Genomic DNA, 23,481 nt, shown 5'->3' with positions numbered 1-23,481 from the left:
CCCTGTGGGGTCCCAACAGGCTGGAATAAAAACACAAGTGGATGCGGCAAGTTGCCATGGAAACTTAATAAGCCGGCAGTTGTAGTGAGAGAGAGAGTCAACTACAGTACTCGGTGAGGCGTGCATCTGAAGGCAATAAATTGAATGCTGTGGAGGGGAAGACGCAGAGAAAAAAAGAGGCAAGGGGGACCGTGTGTTATTGTGAAATAACCTTTTAAGTCGGAATTAAATATTTTGTCAGGAGTGTGTGGCTCTGAGTTGCCCCCCCGACACCCTCCCTCTCTCCCTCCGACGTGTCTGCCGGTGGCCAGAGGTTAAATGGCTGTCTGCATTGTCACGAGGATGCTCTCGGCCGACTGGGCCGCCTTCTGCTGCGTGTCACAACCGCTGACCGAGGGACGCCCGGCTGTTTTTTTTTAAATGTTTTATTTTTTTTTCTTCACCTACAACTGTCATTGCTTTGACTGGCGGGCCATTACACGCACTTGTCTCCGGGGCGCAATTGATGTGCTGCGGGCTGTCAAGGCTCAAAAGCCTCCAACACGCCACCTGATTGCCAAGCATCCTTTATGCCGCGTTAAATCTTTCATTAACCACCAATCTATCATTAATTATCGGCTCCTGGCATTTATGGAGAGGTGGGGAGATTGATAGCGGGGGGATGGGTGGGTTCAGAGCTGGTGTTGACTGTTTGTGGAGCCAATCTATAATGACTCACAACAAGGAGGATGCCTCTTAACTTTTATTTAAAAGGGGCGGGGGGGGGGGCCCTGCTCGCCTCTCGCCAGAGGTGCTGTTCATCTGTCTAGCTAACCCGATAACATTAGTCCTCGCGGCGGCTGGGAAACAGCTTTATCTTCATTCTCTGCGTCTCTCAGGGTCCGTCTCCATATGTTTTTGGACAGCTCGATGATCATCTCTCTTTAACTCCACGGGCTCTCTTTTTTTTCCTCAGCCGCTTGTAAAGAAACAAATTAATTCCCCTCTGAGGCTTAAACCCTGAACCAACCGCTGCATGCTTGTCTGTGTGTGTGCGGTCCGCGTCGACTTAAAGGTGAGGTATTTGCTTTTGATTCAGGGGCAGTTGACAGCTCTGTTGCCCAGAAAGCCCTCTATTATCTGGCTTTGCATAGGATTATCTGCTGCAGTAAACAAACAAATAGGATGAGCCCTATTATAAGGGCAGTGTCCACGACGTCCTTATGTTAACTTGGAGCTCAATAAAAACCAGGCCTTGTGCGAGTCTATAAATCATCAGGAAACCTTGGCCTGAATGTGCCAGCAAAGGCACTGTAACATCTTCCTTCTCTCTTTACACCCTAATTCTTTCTCTGCCCCCTCTCCCTCCCCGGACCTAACACTATTTACAGCTTTTCAGATGCTTAAGCCACCAAAATATAGCGTTGTTTTATCTTTAGACAAGTCGATAAGGCAGCATATTGGTTTTCTGCTAAAAGCTACGGATTGTGCTGTGTGTATTGACTCATTGGCTGGGCAGTTCAGACTACAGCCCAGGGAGGCACATCCATACACACACACACACACACACACACACACACACACACACACACACACACAGAGTCCTTGGTTTGCTTGCAGTGTTTCATTTTCTGAGACTCACCTGGTGGAAAGGAAGATATTAAAACTAAGAACAGGGATCAGACCTAGGATAACACAATGTAACAAGAAAGGGGAAACGAGAAAGAGGAGAGGGAAGTGAGACGCAGGAAGAGAGAGAAGGAGTGGGGGGGGGGCACTTTATCCTGCATTGTCACACTCCGTTATCCCGGCAGTCTACTTGATATTTTGTGACAAAGACTAGATTAGAGCTGCCCCCCCCCCCCAACCCTGCAACACACAAGTAGAACACAGAAATTTTCCGAGCCAATGAAAGCGAGACGCATCAGGTGAAATTTGCATCGCTCAAGTATTCAAAGTCGAGCTGGGGTCAAAGTCAAGGCCAGAGGAGGAGGAAGAGAACTGCACAGTCCAGCAGACAGACAGGCAGACCCCCTTACATTGGTCATTATTCCAGCTCGTGTCACCGTGGAATGGGAGATCTCAGCAGGTTTCATTGAAACCCCAGAGTCAGTGCCGTTAGTTGTTCAGTCGACTGGTTGGTCCGTGGATTCTGGGAAACTGCACTGAATAGAGGGCTATTAGAGGTGGTTGACAGAAAATGACCTCTGTGTGTTTTGGCCCTCAGAGGTTATTACATGTTGTTGCACCGAGGGCTCACAAAGGGCCCGCCTGGACTGCAGCTCGGTCTATCTGTTTATTATGAACTGAGCTGATGTAAACAGAGCAGAGTGCCAGTCAAAACAAGCCTGGGTGACTGTCACTGGAAACAATGTACAATTGGATCGACTTTAACGTGAACGCTTTGCTGAAAATGTTTTGGTACATTCACTGCCATAATAATTCCGTCACAAAATAAATGTCTGACAAGAGATGAAGATCAGCCCCCAAAGACTTTACTCCATGTCAATCTGCAGGCAGCACACTCCTCCAACTGTGCAGAGTTTCTCGTGTTCGCCGAGGGAAGAGTGTCGAGCTTCCAGCAGAAAGACACAATGGCAGAATTAGGATTCATGTATCGTGGCTTTACAGGTACTCTTCCAAATGACTCCATGGAGCCCTTCAGGCTACTGTCAGCTGAATCCCTCACAGGAGACACACGGCTAATATGCCCTTGGTGTTTCACAGCACTAGAGCAGATGGTTATGATATGGATTACACCGACAGTAAGTCAATAAGACCCAGATCCTGGGTTTGCACCGGATTAGTCAATTGTCTCTGGGCCCCCTTTTATGGTTTTGTTTTGTGATTGCTAATTCCTCTCTCTGCTCTTCAGCTCAATTTGAAGCTGAGTTGCATTCTCTTCTTTGGTGTGGAGGTGCTGAGACGGAACTTGAGAAATAATAAAACCAGGCCGTGAAATGGTGCCGAGGCATCGGCCTCATGGTGGCTGCAGTTCTGGCTTGTCAAGTCCGGGTAAACAGAGGAAGCTCATTCTGATGCTGAAACTTAGCGGCCGTGCACACGGCTCCCTACACAAATCTCATTTATTGCTCCCATGCCATATGTTACGTGTCCACATGCTTTTACTCTGATATATTATATATGTGTGCCCAGCTCGCAGACCAGCTTTGGTTACAATTAACCAATGCTCCATCCAACCAGAGTGCAGCAATTAAACACCATCCAATCAAATTTGTGTGACAACCAGACTCCTTTCATCACAGCAGGGATCCAGACGGCTCCTTGCAGCCCACCTGCCCGGAGCGCCGTCTCAGAGATGGTCTGGAATAGCTAATTAGGCAGCACATCCAGCATGGGACACTCACGGCAAACCAATACAGTAAAAATTCCACTTGATCTCGTCATCAAGCCTCGCTGCTTTTTTCTCCATGTGTCAGCATTCCCGCTTTTGATCCCTCGTCAGCACAGACAGAAGAGAGAGGAGCATTTTTTGGTTTGTTTAACAGAGTTTCTCTGGAGTTTGCAGGCACCTGCTGTGCACATCGCACCACATGCTTTTCATCTGCAGTCCCACTCAGGGAAGCGGGGGGGGGGAGGGGGGATTGGGCTGGGACCACAAAATGTGATGTTTTTTTTGTAAACGGTGGACTCGTCTGCGCTCATCTCCACTCATCTGTTGTCATGTTGTCGAGAGAATATTCAGGAGGTGATGGGCTGAGCAGCTACACAGCTTTGAGCTGCAGGAAGTACACTTCAAAGACTGCGTTGAGCTGCGAGGCTCTTTGGTTACACTTTCGTTAAAAGCAATCCATTTTTAGCTATTATTCCAGGTTTTGTTCATGCAAAAGCAAGGCGGGGGGTTTATTTTACCACTGCAATGATACAAAATATATAAATAAATGAAACCAAAGCAGTGAGTTAAGTCGCCTCTTGCGAAGCTGCAAACTGCTCTCCATCCTGACGCGAGTGGAGAGGCGAAGTGTTGAGTACTCTCACAGCTGGAAAACAATACCACAACAAATAATGTATGAAGGGGCCAGCAGAGGGGGAGCACACCACAGCCAACACAAATAGGAATTATTCATTATACATGCTCTATTCACTGAGTATGTGTGAGCGGGCTCAAGCCTGTTAATATGCAGTGTTTTCCATAAGTCAGGCAGGGCACCTCACCTTTGTTGCCTGAGAGAACCCTCTGAACCCTCCTCTCTCTTTAACTTTCCCTTTCTTTCAAACCCACCCACATTCCATTCTCACAATAAATATATAGAGACAAATATCCATAACATATTTTATTATATTATCAGGAATGTGCTCACAGTCAGCAACTGAAACACACTTTCCCCCGTCTTCTTTCTTTAATGTCTGGCCTTGATGGGGAAAAAAAGCATACGTTTGGGCCTCAAACTGAAGAGCTCATCAGTCATGACAAACCATTAGTGTTCAAAAGGCCAATTACAAAAACCTACAAGGCACTCAGAGTCACTAAACGGCAGACTTCGATTAGAGCTTGACCTCACTGCGATTTGCGTGCACAGCTAAGCACCAAATAATAGAAGATCTTTAACATAATTACGCCTTAATGGACGGCGAAGCCACGTTGTCAAAAAATTGATATGCAAGCCTCGGCAGCGTTTAAGGGGAGACGGCGGAGCGCATTTATCTCCACGTCAAAGAGAGGCTGAGAGAGAGAGGACAGATGGAGGAGTGACATGCTGGGATGTGGATGGCACCACCCCTTTGTAAGATCATCTCCCATCAAGAAATTCTGCGGCAAGTGCTATCTAGTCTAATTGCAGTGAAAATATGCCCCTCCCCCCCCCCAACCCTTTTATATTTAATCATACCCCTGCTACTCTGTTGACAAAGCCAGATGAACATCTTTTCCACTGCTGCTGTTTTCTGGCCGGCCATATTAGCAGCAATGTTGACCTACTGCTCCAAGGTGACCGCCAATAACCGTGGTCAGCTTGAGTCCGCCGCATTTAGCAAAGACTTTTTGTGAAGTCAGCCCCATTAAGTCAGGGATAATTGTGTGTGTGTTCTCCATGGTGAATATTTGATCCGCTGTTTGCCCTTTGTCGGCCACACGGTGCAGAATAATGGCTCTCTTTGAGCGGCGTGATTCAAAAACCTTGGGCCCAGTAAGAGGCCAACCCAATTACTCTATCAATTATTAATTCATCATAAAGGTCGTCCCTTTGCTCTATTATCCACACCACTTTGAGCATGCCAATGTCATGAGTGTTAACAGGGCCTTCAGGTCAAATACCACCCAGACACAGATGAACACTGTACTCCAGAGGACTCAGCAGACTCCTCTGATACTGTCAGAAATGGTAAGGAATCATATATGTGTATAGTTAATGAGGGCAGATACATTTTAATATTTGAGAATGGGGTAGTATTGTATTATAAGTGGTAAAAAAATTTGCATTTCATTGATCTTATTCTTACGCCTGCCATTTTGAAACCTCATCATTCACTCTGGGTGGGAATTCCAGACAGAAAATGGACATTAAAAGTAAATAAGTGCCTCATTTTGGCGACTTAAGAAAGAACAATTACGGAATTTGCTGGCAATCATAGTGCTAAACTAGAGCTGTGAGCTACCTGTAATACCTAGCTAGCTACTGGCACTAGTGGACAAAACATTCAGCATTAAATGTGAACCACCGTCTCTCTGAATTCTTAAAATATTTGCTTCCAGTACTGTATTTGGGAGATGGAGCTGTGAAGCGATGTTTGTATGATACAGGTAGTATTAGTGGTAATATTGGATTTTATTTAGATGTAAATGTAATGGAAGCCATTTTGTTACAGGTTTGTTGACACTTGTGTAGTTCTTTTCACTAAGCAGCAGATGAAATTCCCAGTATCTCCAAAACAGAATTACAACAAACCTAATATTAACTCAACAACAACAACTGAAACCGTTTTTCATAACAGATTCCTATTGGTATTGTTCTATGGCTATATATCTCTCATCTAATGTAGGCACAGGGGAAACAGTCCATCATTGTCAGCGTCCCTTACTGTACCACATGGTCTACACAAGCAGATCAATCCACTTGAACCATGACCGGCGGTGTGGTTGGGGGTCCTGTGTGGTTACATGTCACTGCCGGCGGAGCTGTGGCCGATGCTGAATGTGTCGTCTGGTTTGACCTTCAGCTAATGGTGCTGGCACTCCTTAGCAAAGGTCACATTCTACATTTCAACCAATCACTGCTCATTGCATTAACCTGTCTGCCCACCGGTGACTGAGTGAAACAAACCAGCGGAGGATCAAACTGCAAGCATGTAGTACTTGGGCCGCTCCACAAATAATAATGTGTTCCATGTGTGATGAGGTGATAATCAGTTTCCTGATGGTGAATCTGATAGCGTGGCATGACGTGACCTTTAGAGACCCTGAAATGTATGAGTGCTAGGTCTATGTTATGTTACAACATCAATATTTATGATAATAACATCTAGGTGTGTTATTACCCTCTCCATCTGAAACAGACCACCTGTGTTTTTAGTGAATGCATGTTTGGGGATTTGGACGGCATGAAAGATTAAACCGACAGTTTTCCCGCACATCTTCTGCAAAAGCAGATTTTCAATTATGAAGCAAAGCAGTCTACTTTGGTAAATTCTAAATTGTCAAGGCTGTCTTCATTAAATTGTATTATTAGTCATATTAGCATTAAGTGCATAATTGAATATGATTATCAGTAATTATTCCCATAAATTACATTTAGGCCACTGATCACCAAGGAAACAAACACAAGAAAGTGTCTGTAGTGTATTTTTCGCCGCTTCTAAATTGACTGTCCTGTGTAGAAATACATCCCCCAAACAAAGTTAGCATTAATATTCTCTTCCCACAACTCCCATCTGTTGAAGGGTTTACTAAGCTCTTCTCAAACTTTCTTTTTCTCGTCTATTGACAGTGTAATACATTATTATGTTCTGGTGTCGTGACATTGCTGCAAAAATGAGGGGTTTGGGAAATAATGAAGAAGTGTGAGCACAATGGATTTGACAGTTTATAAATACCAACTGTTATTTTTATTATTATTAATTCTCATGCAATGTGAAAATGAGGGTGTAAGCAGCATTAATGATATCATAATTCAACAACAAGCATACTGTACATCATATTGATGGTGAAGATGGTGCCAGTAACAAGGGGAACAAAGATATGTGGGATAATGACTGCTTTTACAACAGAAACACAGGCCTACACATCTATTTCAAGTCACCTCTACACATTTGGAAACAGGAGAGGGGGCATTTTCATGCAGTGTGTCCGATCGTCATGGCAACATGGGAAAAGAAAAAGGCAACACGCTCCAAAAAAAACCCAAAATGTGCCAGATCTTTTTGTGGACTTGGTGAGGTAGTGGAACAGTCTGCCAGCCACCGGCGGAGGAGACAAAACCGAAACAAAGTGTGAACGCGAGTGAGAGTGTGCACGCATGTTCGCGCGTGTGTGAGCGTGTGTGTGCTTGAAACTGCTGACTGGAAAAATGTGGGTTTCTTCAAGAGCTCACAAAGCCATGAAAGCATGTGATGACAGAGTCTGGTGAACACACTCAGTCACTCATGTGGGCACATATGCCCACACACATACACACACACACACACACACTGAGACACATTCACATTCACAAATGCACACTCACTGAAGGCTGTCACAGCAGATGGAGCCACTTAAATTTTGTTACAAGTACCTGCCTGGAATATGAGAACTGTTTGAAATCTGTGATACAATCTTCAGAATCAGAATCAGAATCAGAAACTGTTTATTGCCAAGTAACCTACATTACAAGGAATTTGCTGTGGTCTGATGGTGCTATTGTTTTGATAACAAATAAGTAGAATATAAAAGCTAAAATAAGAATAAGAATAAAAATAAAAATAAGATAAGATAATCTTGATGCCAATGTTGGTGTTTTGTAGAGTAACTGTGTTTTCAGATTATAATGCAGTTATTATAATAATAAAAAAAGACTTTTACATGAATGCAAAAGCTTTAAACTATACAAACATGTTTCTGTAAAGCCATTCATTATTCGATAGCTCTCATCTATTTAGGCATATTTATCAGCGCCTTTGTAGCTATTCCTTTAATTTAGACAAAAAAAAGTAGAGACTTGTGTTTATATTTAGACACCCTGGGCTGTCAACTGAATATTCCTCTGTGATAGGTGGGCTGAGAGTACCACTTTACATAAAAGCCCAGAGAATCCAGTGACTGGCATCTTGCTGCACAAGAACCATTTTTAATAATCAAATTCCCCCATGGCTGGAGTAAGAAACGTGTGTGTGTGTGTGTGTGTGTGTGTGTGTGTGTGTGTGCCTGTTCGTTCCTGTTCTCATTAGGATCTACACTACAGGGCCCTGCTTCAATGTTGTTTCCTGTATAGCCCATTACTGCTACCTGCCCCGGGGTTGGAAGTTGAAGCCTGAGACAAACAGCGAGCCGTGTGCTGTAAAATGCACCCGGGAGATTAGCGTGGCGAGGAAATCGGGGCGTGTAAGAGGGGTGAACTTAAGGTTGAGTCAACCTGAGGCCACAATGGGCTGTTGTGGAGAGACGATTTGCAGCCAGGCTTTTAGCGAGGAGGGCAGGGGACAAAAAGCAGGGGGGGGGGTTGTGGGAGAGAGAGGGAGCATTTTGTGTAATTTGATTCAGAGAATGGACAAATACACTCCTTAAAAAAAATCATGTAATTGACCCTAGAGGACAGCACAATAAAGTGGTTTTCTTATTTGCACTCTTGTCCTTAAAAAAAGTGTCACGCAATACATACACACTAAGAACGCAATCAAAAGGTGCAAACACAGCACAATTCTGTTTAATATTGCCAGAGCAATATTGTCTCTTTATATAAGAAAGGAACATCTGAAGGTGTCTGAAGCTGGATTCAGACTGAACACAAAGTCATCCTCCACCTTGTGTTTTATTCATGTGAAAGTGACCGTGTTTTAGCTGTCTGGTTTCCATATGCACAGATGTTAGCGCCAGCTAGCTAGCAGCTAAGAGTGTCTTTGCATCGACCTTGTATGCAATAGCGCCGCCTCTTAAAATCAGTGATGACACACTGTGAGAGAGAGGGTAAATGAAGTTATGGTCACGTTTCCAAGGTTTTGAAATTCCTGCAAACATACATGACTGTGACTTCAGTAGATGTAGGCGCCGAATTCATGACATAAGTAAAATAAAAAGTTTGACAATACAAGTCAGGGTTGTTCAGTGGTGCCAGAGGGGAACTCTACCTTTGATTAAAAACAGTTTTTTAAAAGGTGTAATTGTTAATGGACCAGTGTGTCATGTTGTGCGCTTGCTGCAGCCAATCTGGTCATCCGGCAGCGGCTCACAAGGTGCTGCAAAATGTATACCACTGTATGTAAGCTCAGAGTGGCCAGAACCATAAGAAAGTTTAACATAGAAAGGGAGAAGCTCCCAGTTAAAACTCTACTTTGCCTATTCTCTGTAGTGTCTCTATTCTATGGTCACCCCACTGCCTGACCTCCCTGTGGGTGCTCACAGCCGGAGTCTGCACCTATGTCAATCAGTCAAGTCAGAAGGTTTGTTTAGATGACATTATGCTCTGTTCACAGTCCAATCTGCCCCACATGTTTTCTGTCCGAGGAAACAAGAAGTACTTATCCTGCGTGCGATTGTAAGGCTGGTCCGTCCGTCTTGCGCGACTCAGCTCGTACTACGTCTTGTGTTGTGCCAATTGCAATTTAGCAGGTGTCGGTGGGGACGGCTCACACTGATACTGTCAGTCACCATGTTTTCCAATTACCATAGCCTGCACACCAGCATGATTGCCTGATTGGCAGCGTTATTTCCGTGGCAATTATTATGATTCTGATTATGTCAATCATTTCACTCTCTGCTCCGCGTGGCATCAAATAGCAGTAGCTCGCTTTTTATTTCCCCTCATGTGTCTGATGGCTGTTTGAGGTATATTCTCTCTTTTTACAGTAGAAAAACTTTTTAAAAATTCATGCCCTGCTCCCCTCCAGTGCTATTACCTTTGAGCTCGGTAGCTCATTCTAAATTACTAACGGCCTGTATATGGTCCCCATAATGATCATTTTCGCTCTCTGTCAGTAATAATTGCGAGGTTAGTTCTATTTTAGTGCAAGCTCAGGGCTTCTGGTTTTATCTTGCTACTTCTTGTATTATTCATGTCATCCTCGTGTCTTTGACTTTTCCTACAGCACCCTCCATTTAAACCGCAATTACTACTATTACCACCTCTACACTCCCCTGGAAAAAAAAAAAGAAGCCATTTTCTTCATTATCGTCGTCATCACCACCATCATCATCTATTTACTACATGATTCAATTAGTGAGCCATCAGATAAAAGGTCACAGCTGTAATCAGTCCTTTGAGAGCATGTTTTTTTTCTTTCCTCTCTTTGCACCTGTCCACTGCGCCTGGCCTTACATCTCAGGGTGGCTAATGACCTTGCTTTCCCGTTTTGTGACCAAGACGACGCGGACACTCACTCTTTTGAGCTAAGCAACAATTGCGTTTGGCTGTGAGGCCTTCAAGCGGGGGGGGGGGGGGGGGGGGGGGGTTCATACTTCATCCACAATCAGTGGAAATCCGGAGATTGTCAAGGCTTCATTTGCACACTCTTCAGATGACGCTTTATCAGAACCATGTTTCCAGACTTAACATTTGCTCCCCAGTCTCACAAATGGATTGGATATTCACGCTCATGTCATCACTCAGTGATGGCCGTTTTATCTTTTGTACTGCTGAATTGCACTGCGGTTTAACCAGACTGAAACGCCAACAGTACTATCTAAAGATGTTTGCTGTGCTCAGGTGTGCTCGCATTGCTTTTAAACCAATAGTAATCCAATCTTGGGCACACACTTCACAACAGCATATAGTAGTTACATGCTGCATTGCCCCAGATCGACACTCAGGATCATCACTCGTGAAGCCTCGATTCATGATTCCCAGAGGACGAATCTGGTTGACAAATGTTTTGACAACTATTGTACGAATTTGCCATGATATTTGGTACAAATATCCATGCTGGGGAATGAATTCTAATTACTTTGGTGATCCTCTAATGCCGCAGCAGCCCACTTATCCAGCAAAATATCTCAATATCTACAGGATGGATTAGCACAAATACTTTTTGCAGACATTCATGGTGTCCTAATGACAGGTATTTGTGATTTTGGGTAAAATGTCTCCATAAAATTTGATACATACAGTTTTGTCTGTACCAAATGTGTCCAGTACTTTGGTTTATGACCGAATACTGTCATCAGCCTCAGCTCAAATATGTGTTTAGTGCTGATTAGCAAATGTTAGCATGCCCACATGCTAAACTAAGATTGTGAACACGGAAAACATATACATCAGCTACAGGTGAGCATGTTAGCATTGTCATTGTGGCCATGTTAGCATGTTGTCAGCACACTGACTCACAGTCTTGTTATGGGATACATTCCTTGTTCAAAGACATCCCAGCTGTTCTTCACCCACAAACACCTTCCCAGTAAGTTCTGGGATTCAAGCTGGCAACCGATTAGGTTATGAGCCTTGATCTACAAGCTTCCGTAAATGGATCTGGCAAATATACTTAGTAATTAGTAATTAGGTGTTAATATGATGTATTTGACTTCAATACTATCCATCAGCTATAGTCTTGTTATCATGTTATAGGACTGAGGCTAATCAGCCTAATACACTTATTCAAGTGTAATACAGCTGACACACTCACCAACAATGACCTATATCTGAATGAGAGCCGACAGACTGCTCCCTCTCACACACCCACATGGGTACACACACTCGTAATCACCTTAAACATCAGCGCCTTATCTTTCCTGAACTCACACACCGTACGCCTGCCTGATCAAAGAGAAAAACAGCAGACTTCACAGTGTGTGTGTGTGTGTGTGTGTGTGTGTGTGTGAGTCCATTGCAGTAGCTGCTCTGTCAGCATACTCTTCAGTCCAGGGGGGGGTGGCGGTGGGGGTCCACACAGCATGGCTAAAGAACTCATCAACAACCCCAGGCGCAGTGCTTGGTGTGTGTGGGGTGATGTGCTGCAGACTCAGCCTCTCAGCCCAGCATACAACCCCCCCCCCCCCCACACACACACACACACACTCCATACACACATATACATGGACCCGACTGTACACATATTAACATGCTTACTGTCTGCATTCATCCAGCAAATGTACTTGTTACCCACGAGGACGGGTATTCCTTAAGCGGGGGGGGTTAAGATTGGAGTGCAGGAGCTTGTTATGAGAAAGTAGAATTTGATTTGTTATGAATGCAAAGCACACGGCTAAAAAGCTCTTGGGGTATTTAGTCTCAGGCCATAGGCCTAATGAGCTTGTGCACGCCCTGCTGTATGTGCTGTATTAATGTGTGTGATGCGTGTGTGTGCGTCAGCGTTTGCGCGAGTGCATGTGTGTTTGTTTTGCACTTGTCAAAGGGGAGAGCGCTCTCGAAGTGTATTACACTTATGTGATGGCTAGTGGCTGGAGGCGGCCAGTCTAATTCACTCTCGGAGGCTAATTCCATGCTAACAAGTCAGCGATGCTGCGTGCTTGTCCTTGCCCACAGCCCAGTGGGCCAGTCTCAAAGCAAACCAATTAGCCAGGCTCGCTCTGGGTCTGTCAACCCCCCCCCCCCCCCTCCCCTGAAAAGTCATTCTAAACTTTTTTTCCCTTCACTTCCCTTGGAGGCTTTTGAATGAAGGAGGACAGTGAGGAGTGTAAAGGGGCTGCGCATTAATAAGCCTGTATCACTTGACATGAAAGACGTCTAGCAAGAAACATCAAATACACAAGGCTAAGCTGCCTTGCCAATTAGCTAAAATAGCTATTTAGTGACAAATCTTCTAACCCGCGAATGAAACCACGTCTAATGTACAAGCGGGGAGATGAATGCCGTTTTAATGGACGCATTAGCACGCTAAGGGATTCTTTGTGAAAACTTTCTCCGCTCCATCACTGTGAGTTTGAAGAAAGCGGCAAACATGAAGGTGTCAGGACTCGCTAAGTGAACTGACTTGACACTGTGCAGTGTTGCAGCAGTTCCACTGTGGGAGTAGCTAATTGGACGGTAATTAATGGAATGCAGGCCGATAAATACCTTTGTGAGCAGGCTTGTCAAGGACATGGAGGTGATGGGAGGGAGTTTGAGAGCCAGAGCGAGAGAGAGAGAGAGAGACGGAGAGAAAGCTGCAGGACAGACACCTTTTCTTCATCGTGACAGCTAATCCTCATCCCGTCATCCCTCAATTCCTAAATGAAAGTACCCCTCCCTCATCAGTCCTCCCCTTCCACTCCTCTCTCTTCCTCCCCTTATCAGGCCCCCTGCCTATTCTCCTCTGCCCCAACTTCACTCGTTTCCATGGAAACACAGGATAAAAAGGGTTACTTCTAGATTAAATCAAAGATTTTGAAGTGCCGAAAATATTACAAGCTCTTTTGAATCGTGTTCCTCGAGTTCAGGATGATACACTATTTTCTCCTTCCAGATAGCGCCCCTTCTTCACTGCAAGAAGAAAAGACAGAGCGGCACAGCTAAGACCTGTCAGTCTCTACGGGACCAATGAATGGCTCGTGAGTTGACAGTTTTTCTTTCCACCCCCCCTTTTCTCTCTTGTATTTCAAGGCTTTGTAGGTGTCCCACAAATCTGCTTAACCAATCTGTCAGCCGCCATTGTGGAGGTCTAGAGGAGAATTTTGTGCATAATTGAAAATCCAGGCTAGACAAAAACTGAACAAAACCTGAAAGGGATTCTTGTGATGTTGCTGCAGGATACAGTCCGATAAGGTTGCTTGTCTTCAAACACACTGTAGGTTACTGTAAACTGCGTTGTCTTTAGCCACTGTCTCTTTGATCCTGATTACCACTTCAGCGTGCCACAATGCGTAGCCGGAAGCGTCGGCTCACTTAGCTTAAATAAACAGTGGCACTTTTTTTTTTGCCTTGGTCCCGAGCTCACTAGCCAGCAGGCAAATGAGAAAAGCAAATGACATCACTTGCTACTTGCCACTAACACCCGTGTCTGAGATGTTTGCTAGTCAGACACGAGGACAATGGCAGTTACATAATCATACACTAAATGCAGAAGATGCAGCAGAGGCAAAATTGTTGGTTAAAGTCGAACAAAAATGTTTGCTCTCCTGACTTACTGTGTGAAGAAATATAGAAATAGCATTTTTTGGACATATTTGTGGAAACAGCGTCTAAGCTTCAAGCCTCTGGACCCGGGACTCCCGAGTAGCCTATGAAAGTTGAAGCAAGACCCCCCCCCCCCCAACTTTTTTTTTAATTTGTATTCCTCTTGGGACATGGAAGCTTGTTAAGATAAGACAGAACTTCATTCATCCCGAGGGAAATTGTTGTGCAGCAGCTGCAGTACAAAGTTAAGTGGAAATATAGAGTGCAAAAGTATGAAAATATCAATAAAAGTTAATGGCAGCGGTAGCAGCAGTTAGCAGTAAGATTGTTTTTTTTTTGTTGGTGAGTTGCATATAGATATGAGAAGTGGCATATGGCATATTGCTAACGTTAGCCCACTGCTCTGTACTTCAGAGTACACTTGACCCCAAAGTCTAGTTCACTTGAAAAGGTGGTCTCGAGTGCGGTTCATGTGTACTCGGGTACCGTTCGCATCAGCTGTGGAAACTGCTGTACCAAAACACAGCAGTAGACTGCTATTTAGAATGTGACGCCACAACCATTCGGGTGGCGCCGATCTCCTCCTCTGAACTGCACGGCCACGGCTGATTAAAGTAGGAAGGAAGGCGAGCGGGTCGTCCTCGACATTATCTCCGCAGTGACAATAATAGTAGGCAGAGTGCTCATAGCACTCTTTTCTACAGCGACATGGAGCGACAACATAAACAAATGTGTGTAGCTGATGACGCAAGTGTGCTCTTCTTCTTCTTGATGTGTTAATGGTGCATTACCGCCACCAACTGCTACGGAGAGTGGATCAAGTGTACTCGGGTACGGAACAATGTGTTGCTGGGGGGGCTATCAGGCACGGTGTGAAGCAATCGTGCCTAATATGAAAACACAGTTGGATACACAATCAGCTAATCGCAGCTGTTGTTACCAGGAGCTGACCTCCAATATGGCTGCAAGAGAGTGCTTTAGTGCGTCACCTCAGACCTCTCCATGGGGACGACTGGCAGTTGTCCATTTTGCTCGGTGCAGATGAGTGACAAGAGATCCACAGTGACACCGGTACAGTAGCACGTAAAGCTTTTACCAGCAGCAGACTGAGTGTGTCCCTCCTTCACACATGGCCGAGTCCTGAAGGAGATGAGCGTGCAAGTTATACCTGACCGGGGGCAGGCATGTACGCATGCACAAGGACACACACGCACACACACACACACACACACAGAGGAGAGTGGTGGCTTAATCCCAGGAGAGAAGTTGCAGTCTGGACATCAGTCTTTACAACAGAAAGCACGCTCCATCAGTCCACAAGGGGACCATTTGAGTAGAAGCAGTCTGCCTTACTCTCCGTCAAACATGTCAGACTGCTCCGCTGGAATCCTTCGTCCCCGAACAATACGCTTAATGGACGTTCACATTTTTTTCCTTCGGACTGTATCCCCTCCAAGTGAGGGAAGCATAGCTGTGTGAAAAATCTTCAATAAGGGTGCGATTAAATGCTGCAGGACTTATACATTTTTTAATGCATACATTTCTTATGCATGTTAACAGGGCTGTATAACTTACCTCCTCCTTCTTTGTGGCTCTATTGTGCTCGCTGAGAGCAGCAGCATGCGTCAGGGAGAAAGGGTTTTGCAGATTGGGTTACATTATTCTGCCTGTGCCACCACAGTGTACAGTGGTGCAGAGCTACCACCCACCAGAGTTTGATTTATGAGGTACACACTCACCAAATTGCACCTAATGAATTGTATTGCTACTGACTGAATTTAACACCCCCTTCATTATACTGCCTTTGTTCAACATGGGTTAACTGCCACAGGAATAGCAATCAATGCTGAAATGGTTAATGAGTAAAAGGTGTGAGATGGAGAATATGAGAGATTGATTTGCTCTTGCCCCTAAGTGGGATTTATAGTGTGTGTTCTCACGCTGGGCCTAAAGATTAACCCCGTGCTCTGTACTACTGTGTTTGTGGAGGTTCATGTTACTGTATCCATATGTTCAGTCTGTGGCCCGGGAGGACGGCGTATAAACAGATCCCACACATCTGTCTGCATGTCTCAGATCTGCCTCCACCTCCTCCCCGTGATTGGGGATGGGGGGATAAATTTAAGTTTAGCACACACCTGCATCAAAATGCCGAATTCAGCCGCGCCGGAGGTCAGCATTCCGTAAATATCCTCCCGCTCTTGTTAACGTGTCACGGCTTTTAAATGGATCGACAAACGGCCCACCTGGGACTCATGGGAAAGAGAAAGGGTGGAAGGGGAGTAAAAAAAAGAAAAAAGAAAAGCGGAACACGGCCCGTCCGCTGCCATCGTTATTTTTACAAGTCTTTACGACTCAATTTAGCGGATGGGAAATAAAACAAGCAGGGTGTCTGAGCTCCGGGGGCTGAGATGAGTTAGTGGGGCTCCCTGAGCTGTCAGAGAGCTCGCCGCAGCGGCATGGGGGTTGGGGATCAGAGGGAGGAAAGGGAGGGATGATATGGGGCGGGGGGGGGGGGGGCAGAGCCGCCCTAATCAAGCAAGTTTATTCATATCAACGTCAGTCTTTAACTTCGCTTCACATCTCAGCAACTTCAAGTCTGAGCAGTTAGCTGAGGAAACGGGGGGGGGCTTCTCAAAGGAACAGAGGCCTCACTTTCCTGTCACTGTTATTTGGCATGGGCTCTGCATGTACTCTTAATATGTTTAGTGTCTTTTTCATCAAACTCTCCATGCTCTTTAATTCTCCAGTAGAATAAGACAGGTTGACGGTCCCTCGAGAAAAATGATCGCCTTGTTTTGGCCGTCTTCTCATTGCATTCAGGTGGCTGAATCGCTCCACATGGTGCCAATATTGCTCTCTGATATTGGCTTTTACCTGCACACTCTGATAGTGCCGCGTTAATGGCCGCTGTACCCCTCAGAAAGGCCTCCTCTTCTTCTTTCACTCGCCTCTCTCTCTCTCTCTCAGTCGTTATTTCAGACCAATTGGGAGCGCACACGCAGGAGGCAGGAGAGGGTCTGTAATTAAAATTCTGTTCAGCATGACAACGCTGTTTCATGCCTCATTTTTTTTTTTTTTTGTCACACGTGGGGTGAATGTGGGATAAGCGCACTGAGGCTTTAATAGGTGAGCAGACGCTGCTGGTGCGTGCTCAAAGTGCACTACCTCCAGCACACAGGTGGAAAGCAGACGCAAAACCCTGCACGCTTATCAACAGCACCAGTGCGTGTGCTATGTTTCGTAATGGCTTTAATGTTTAATGTGGGCTTTGTATTCAGTCTGCCCCTCAATGACAACGGAAAACTTGTGTTTGTGTGTGAGAACATGATTTCCAGGATTTGTGTGTGTGTGTGTGTGTGTGTGTGTGTGTGTGTGTGTGTGCTACGCGCGTACACTGCATGCTTGCATGTGCTGATTCTGTGATGTGTTTACTCATTGAAGGGGGGGTTGCAACAGAGCCTCCTGGGATGCCGTCCACAGGGCTTGCCAACTACTGTCACTCAGTCATCACCCGCCCCCCCCCCCCCCCCCATATCCCATACTCCCTTGCTCCGATCCCCCCCTGCAAAACAAAGAGCGGCAGCCACAGCAGCTGCATCCAAAGGGACCGTCACTCCACCAGTATTTAACCTCTGCTACAGCTTCTTTCTGTCTCACTCACTTTCCTTCCCTGTGCTATGTCTCTCTCTCTCTCTCTCTCTCTCTCTCTCTGCCCTCCCTCCTCCTCCTCCTCTCCCACTCTCCTTCATCAAAGCTTTTCTGGCTATTTTGTTTCCCAGCTCTACAGAGAGTTATTGCTCATGACAACGATCACGGTCGTTTATTTTCTCTCGGCAGCCCGGCCTCTGTATGCACGCCGGGCTAGTATTACCCTATGATATTCAAGCGCTCTCTATTAAATATGCATGAACCCTGGAGATGAAAATTAATTTTGGGAATGTTCTCTCCCTCTTTCTCCCCTCGCTCTCTCTTTGAATGTTCAAATATGCCTTCATCTGCCTTTGTGTCAAGCCGTGAATCCGTTATTTCATTTGCCCGGTGATGGTGTAACATAACACAATATGCGGGGGTACGGCGACGTAGCGATGTTGATCTTGTTAAAGCAAGGGGCAACGACAACAACTCCGGCCAAAACACAAGTTTTCACAGATTCGCCAAGTTTTGAACAAGTTTGCCCTGAGCTCTTATCATTCATGAATATTTAGGGCCATAAAATGGGAAAATATTAAATTGAATTATGCATGTATGAAGCGATGGAAGTCTGCAGTAGGACACTGCAGTTTTTCTTCTGTTTTTTGCTACATGATCTTCTTAGCAACACATCCCTCATTTCTGCTCATGATACAAAAGCGCCGACGACCTTCACACTCCAGACTTGTATGTGGGCGCTGCTGCACTGCCGTCCATTCTGCTGCACAGCAAATTACAGTATTCCTCGATGTGTGTGGAAGAGTGGAAACATCAAAAACATCAGCAGACACAAACAGGCTGCTTGTGTGGGAGGTGAAGCCAACACATGCTTGAAGGATAAAACAAGAACTGCTTTAAGAAATGGTACACAGCAGAGAAAAGATGGCTTACAGATGCACTGCCATCGTTGTTTGACGTGGAACATTAGTCTTCTATTTGGTCAGCCATTTTTAGATTGTAGTTAGTTACTTAGTCTTGAGATCAAGTGTGAGTGTTAGTCACATTCAGTCAATTTCATCTGCATTTCTAGTCGACCAGAACACTGACCATTTTAGTCTCGTTTTAGTGTCAATAAATGAGTTGACAAAAACTTCGCGAAACATTTTAGTTCAGTTTTGGTCAAGAACAAACATTTTAAACTCTAAAATCACATTGAACATTGGCCACAAAATGACAAGTTGTATGATTAAAGACTTCAGCTTTGCAAAGCGGGCGTCTAGTCCGACGTTAAAGAAATAGTGAGACATCTTGGGAGAGATGCTTATTTGTTCTCTTACCGAGAGTTAGTGATTGATATCACTTCCATGTCTGTATGGTAAACGTGTAGCTGCAGCCAGCAGACGGCTAGTTGACCCAGCATACAGACTGGAAACGGGGGCTTTGTTAGCAGCGACTTCGCACGGCGTAGCCAGGAGTCAACAGCCAGGTGCAGTCGGGTTGCCAAGCGGGTGGGCCTGCATAGTGTCTTCGGCTCCACCTTCTTGTATGGTCACTTCGGGCTCCAAAAAACCAAGATGGCGACGAGGCTTCAAAACGGTAGTCCACAAACCAATGGGTGACGTCACGGTGGCTACGTCCACTTCTTTTATACAGTCTATGGTTGAGTTTCTTTTCCCATATCTCTTTCCCTAACAAAATGAACACTATGCACTATTGTATTTTAGTCATTCAATGTGACACTAGAAGGTTTCTGTCGCCTGGAAGAGCCAGGAAAGCTTTCGGCTGCTCCACACCAGCCCCCCATTTTGGCCTGCATTCACTCACGCTGAGTCCATCTGCATAACTGCATCTTTCATGAGGTTTGGTCAATGCCCAATCCATACTGTATAGGCCTCTGTGTGTGTGTGTGTGCGTGTGTGTGTGTGTGTGTGTGTGTGCGCGTGTGTGTGTAGGTGAATGTGTGTAACCCTGCATGCTATTTTCTGCCCTGGCACTACAGGTTTTGTCTCACTGTGTCTCGCACGAAGGCTTTTGTGTCTGTCCGTGTGAGTGCACGTTTCCTACACAGCATGTGTGTTGTGTTACTACCTGTGTGGGACGCCATCTTTGCAATCAGCCATAGACTAATCATCCAGGTCAGCAATTGAGTGGTCCCTCTTTCGCTTCGCTACGAATTAGCACTCTCACCCGAATCTCTTCATCACCTTCACGGTCCCTGCTAGTGGCACCTTGTTTAAGCCCGGTCAATACTAGCAAAGAGGGATGTGGGTGACTGTAGTTGGTAGACGGCCACTGCAGTTCTTATCAGGTAAAGTGGTTTTTGATTAGTGTTAATGGCTGGGACTAAATAGCCTTCAGCTTTTCCACTGGCTACACCTGTTATATGTGTGTGTGTGTGTGTGTGTGTGTGTGTGTGCGTGCTCAAGGGCATGCTAGCGATTCATCAAGTTGAAAAAGATATATCCGCTGCGCAGTGACGAACAGGTTTTCTGTCTAAACCTGCTCCCTAAACAGTAACCTCTACACCGTCTGGTGGCTTTCAGCTATTTCCAGAATGCCGCCGGATGATGGCTGAGCTGCAAAGTGTCTTCCTGCAGCCACAGCAGAGGAGTTTTCAGTATGTCAGCACCACTACGACATACAGACAGCAAGAATGAGGCTTTTCTCGTTGTGCATACTAGCCCTCGCCATGATCCACCCGTGGCCCAGAAAAGACAGGCTGCAGCACCCGCTCCCTCTCCCTCTCCCTCTCCCTCCGAAACGCTCGGCATCTGGTGCAACAGACAGCCTTGCATGTTAATGCCGAGTTAATATTATTATTATGAACTGCGAGTGACTTCGCATGTTAGTGAGCGCTCTGTCAAATTAATGTCAGTTCCATTAATGCTGCCGTCTATTTCGTGTCACAAGTACGCCGGCGTCAGACTCCCGCTCGCTCAGGCACACTGGGGCTGGATTTGGAGACACACAAAAGGAACTCACACATGCACAACCTGCCTCATGAAAAGATTCACACCCCTGCACATCAACAGCAGATACATATTTACACATGCACGCACTCACACGCACTTCTCTGCAGAAGCGAGAGGCGAGGGGAGGAAAGCGAACGTCCTGACTCATTTATCACGTAGCCCCAAAAGTACAGATGAATCCACTGATGAAAATCTGTCCTGAGAAATGTCAGGAAGATATTAACTCCAATACATCAAAGTGGGGCTGCAGTCTCTAAGCTGACTGCCAGCCAATGCTCCCAGCCCTCGGTTAAATAGGGGGAGCGCACCAGCGCCGATGTAATTTTCGGCCAACTCTGACCATTTGTCACACAGAAACGAGTAAATAAAGACACAAGCCACTTCCATCCGAAGAATAACATCCGAAATGATGCAGAGCAAAATGTCATTAGTGCACAACTGCCATTCTTTAGATCTGTCCGATCTCAATGAAGTGTGAGAGAGTGAAGGGAAAGAAAAGAGGGGGAAATTGCCTTTTCATGTAGATTTCACTAATCGCTTCCCTAACAAAATACGGCAGACTTGTACTAATAAGTAAGTTAAGGCTCAGTGGACAGATAGAGTGAAACAGCACAGAGGCTAATGGAATTGAGAGCTTTCCATGCCTCCATGGGTGTCTTAATTGTCAAAAGGAGATTCTCATAGGAGCATTTCGCCACTCGTCTGCTGGATTGTGGGAAGCCTAAATTGGAGTGCAACTTGCTGGGCTTGTTTTAAGCCAGAGCTTCTCTCATGTGTGCGAGGTGGATCAAATCCCTCATCCAGTGTCTGGAAACAGGTCCTGTGATTCACTGCTGTTTATTTGGCAACCAGCTCCAGCAAAGTATATGTTTTCAATGCAGCCAACAGGGACTGCAGTAGACTCGTATCTAAAATCTATAACTTCTGCTGTTCTGTGCTTTTTCATCTCTCTCCTGGAATGTATCATGCGCTCATTTCTTTCTGCATGGGTTTATTTATTCATAAATATTCATTCTGAATGTCACATATTGTATGTGATTCATTTGATATTTGAATAAAAAATATATTGCTTTTCCAATCTCAGCCGGACAGGATTTACTGGCTCTCGCTGCTGTTGTTATCACAATACCTTTACAGAGATCTATTTTAGCATTGCTACTCTTCACTAGTTACTACAGCACTACAAATTCCAACCACTCTGGTTCATTAGTAGAGAAACTAGACTGTATGAGACTCCATGAGAGGTGGAGAATGTGCTTTTAATCTAAAAAGGTCAATGTACGGCAGCTATTTTGGAGATTCACTGCGAGCTTATAATTGGGGCCTTGTCTGAAGACACCGTAGAATTAAATGAAGATAAAGTTACCGATCGTGTGGTTGGCCTTTGATGAGAATCAGGGAGTGAGGACCCTTCATTTGCAACCTTTAATCAGTCCAATGAGATCAGATTCGCATGTGATTCTAAAAGAAAAGAAAGTGGGGGAAGAAATGAAATGGTAATTAGTATTGATTACCTATGGGCGTACGACCCCGCGGTCTCCCCTTGCATTCTTAAATCAACCCAAATTATCGGATTTACTAATTTCATGCTCAGAGAGAAGTAGCCAGCAACATGAGAATGTCTCCACAATGAACCATGTGCCAATTGGGGTCCGAGGAAATTATAGCGGTGGGAAACGAGGTGTCTCTTTGTGCAGAGGCGTGGGTGTGAGGCGGAATTAACCACGCAGGTTTAAGTTAAGGACAATAATTATCCTAGGAGGGTCTGGGGGGAGTAAAGGTGATTCAGGTAGCTTTTTCTTCAAATTACATTTCACATTGCTGCGCTGTCGCTAAGCGATGGCCTCAGCCCGGCCATATATGCATGTAATTACACACAGTTAAGACAGAAAAAAGGTCCATTTAAGTGGCGGAAAGCGGCCCAATTACATGTATACACAATTAATACACCCATGGGAAATTGAAATTTTCTTTCAAATGATAAGATTAATTCCTAATTATGGCTACAGACACACACACATGCACATACGCACAAGGCCCCACACAGTTAATCTACTTTAGTGGATTTAAGCCACCATATACTGAAATTGTGAAGAGCAGAAGTGGACAGCAACTGATGGAGGGAATCCGTGTCATAATGCACCCGATGAACCCGGTCACCGAGCATGTGGCAGTGCTCTGCCGCCATCTGCTGGCCTTTCAGGTAGGACATGAAAACACCAGCAGTAGTGCAGTCTGGGAGTCTTTGAATCCCGTTTTAAATGATTGGTCGACTCTTGCTAGGTCTCAATTAAAAGACTGATTGAAAGATTTTTCTGTATATTCCGTTTCCAAGGACAAACATATTGGAAAATGTTTTTTTCTTCAGTTTATTAGTCCTTCCAGGATCGGAGATTGTCTGAAGCTGATTTTCAGTTAGAACAGGACTCTGTTTTGCATGACAAACTAAGCAATTTCCCTTTCTCCATTTAACTACTACTAAAATTATACAGAATTATTGAAGTTAATATTTTCCATTTGCTGCCTTCATGCATTTCTCAACTATGTTTATGGTGTTACCAGATAGAATGCCAACAGACCACCATCAAGGAGCATTTTGCTTAAAAACCTCCTAACATGGACGGATTATCAGACAATCGGCCCCTGGGCACAGACATGCAAAAGGCCCCCCACCCCTCCTACATTAAGAGGAAGACACCCAGACT

The sequence above is a fragment of the Enoplosus armatus genome, chromosome 21 (genome assembly GCF_043641665.1).
Source record: "Enoplosus armatus isolate fEnoArm2 chromosome 21, fEnoArm2.hap1, whole genome shotgun sequence".
In the NCBI taxonomy this organism is placed as follows: domain Eukaryota; kingdom Metazoa; phylum Chordata; class Actinopteri; order Centrarchiformes; family Enoplosidae; genus Enoplosus; species Enoplosus armatus.
The sequence above is the reverse complement of the archived record's forward strand: the minus strand, read 5'-3'. Positions refer to the sequence as shown.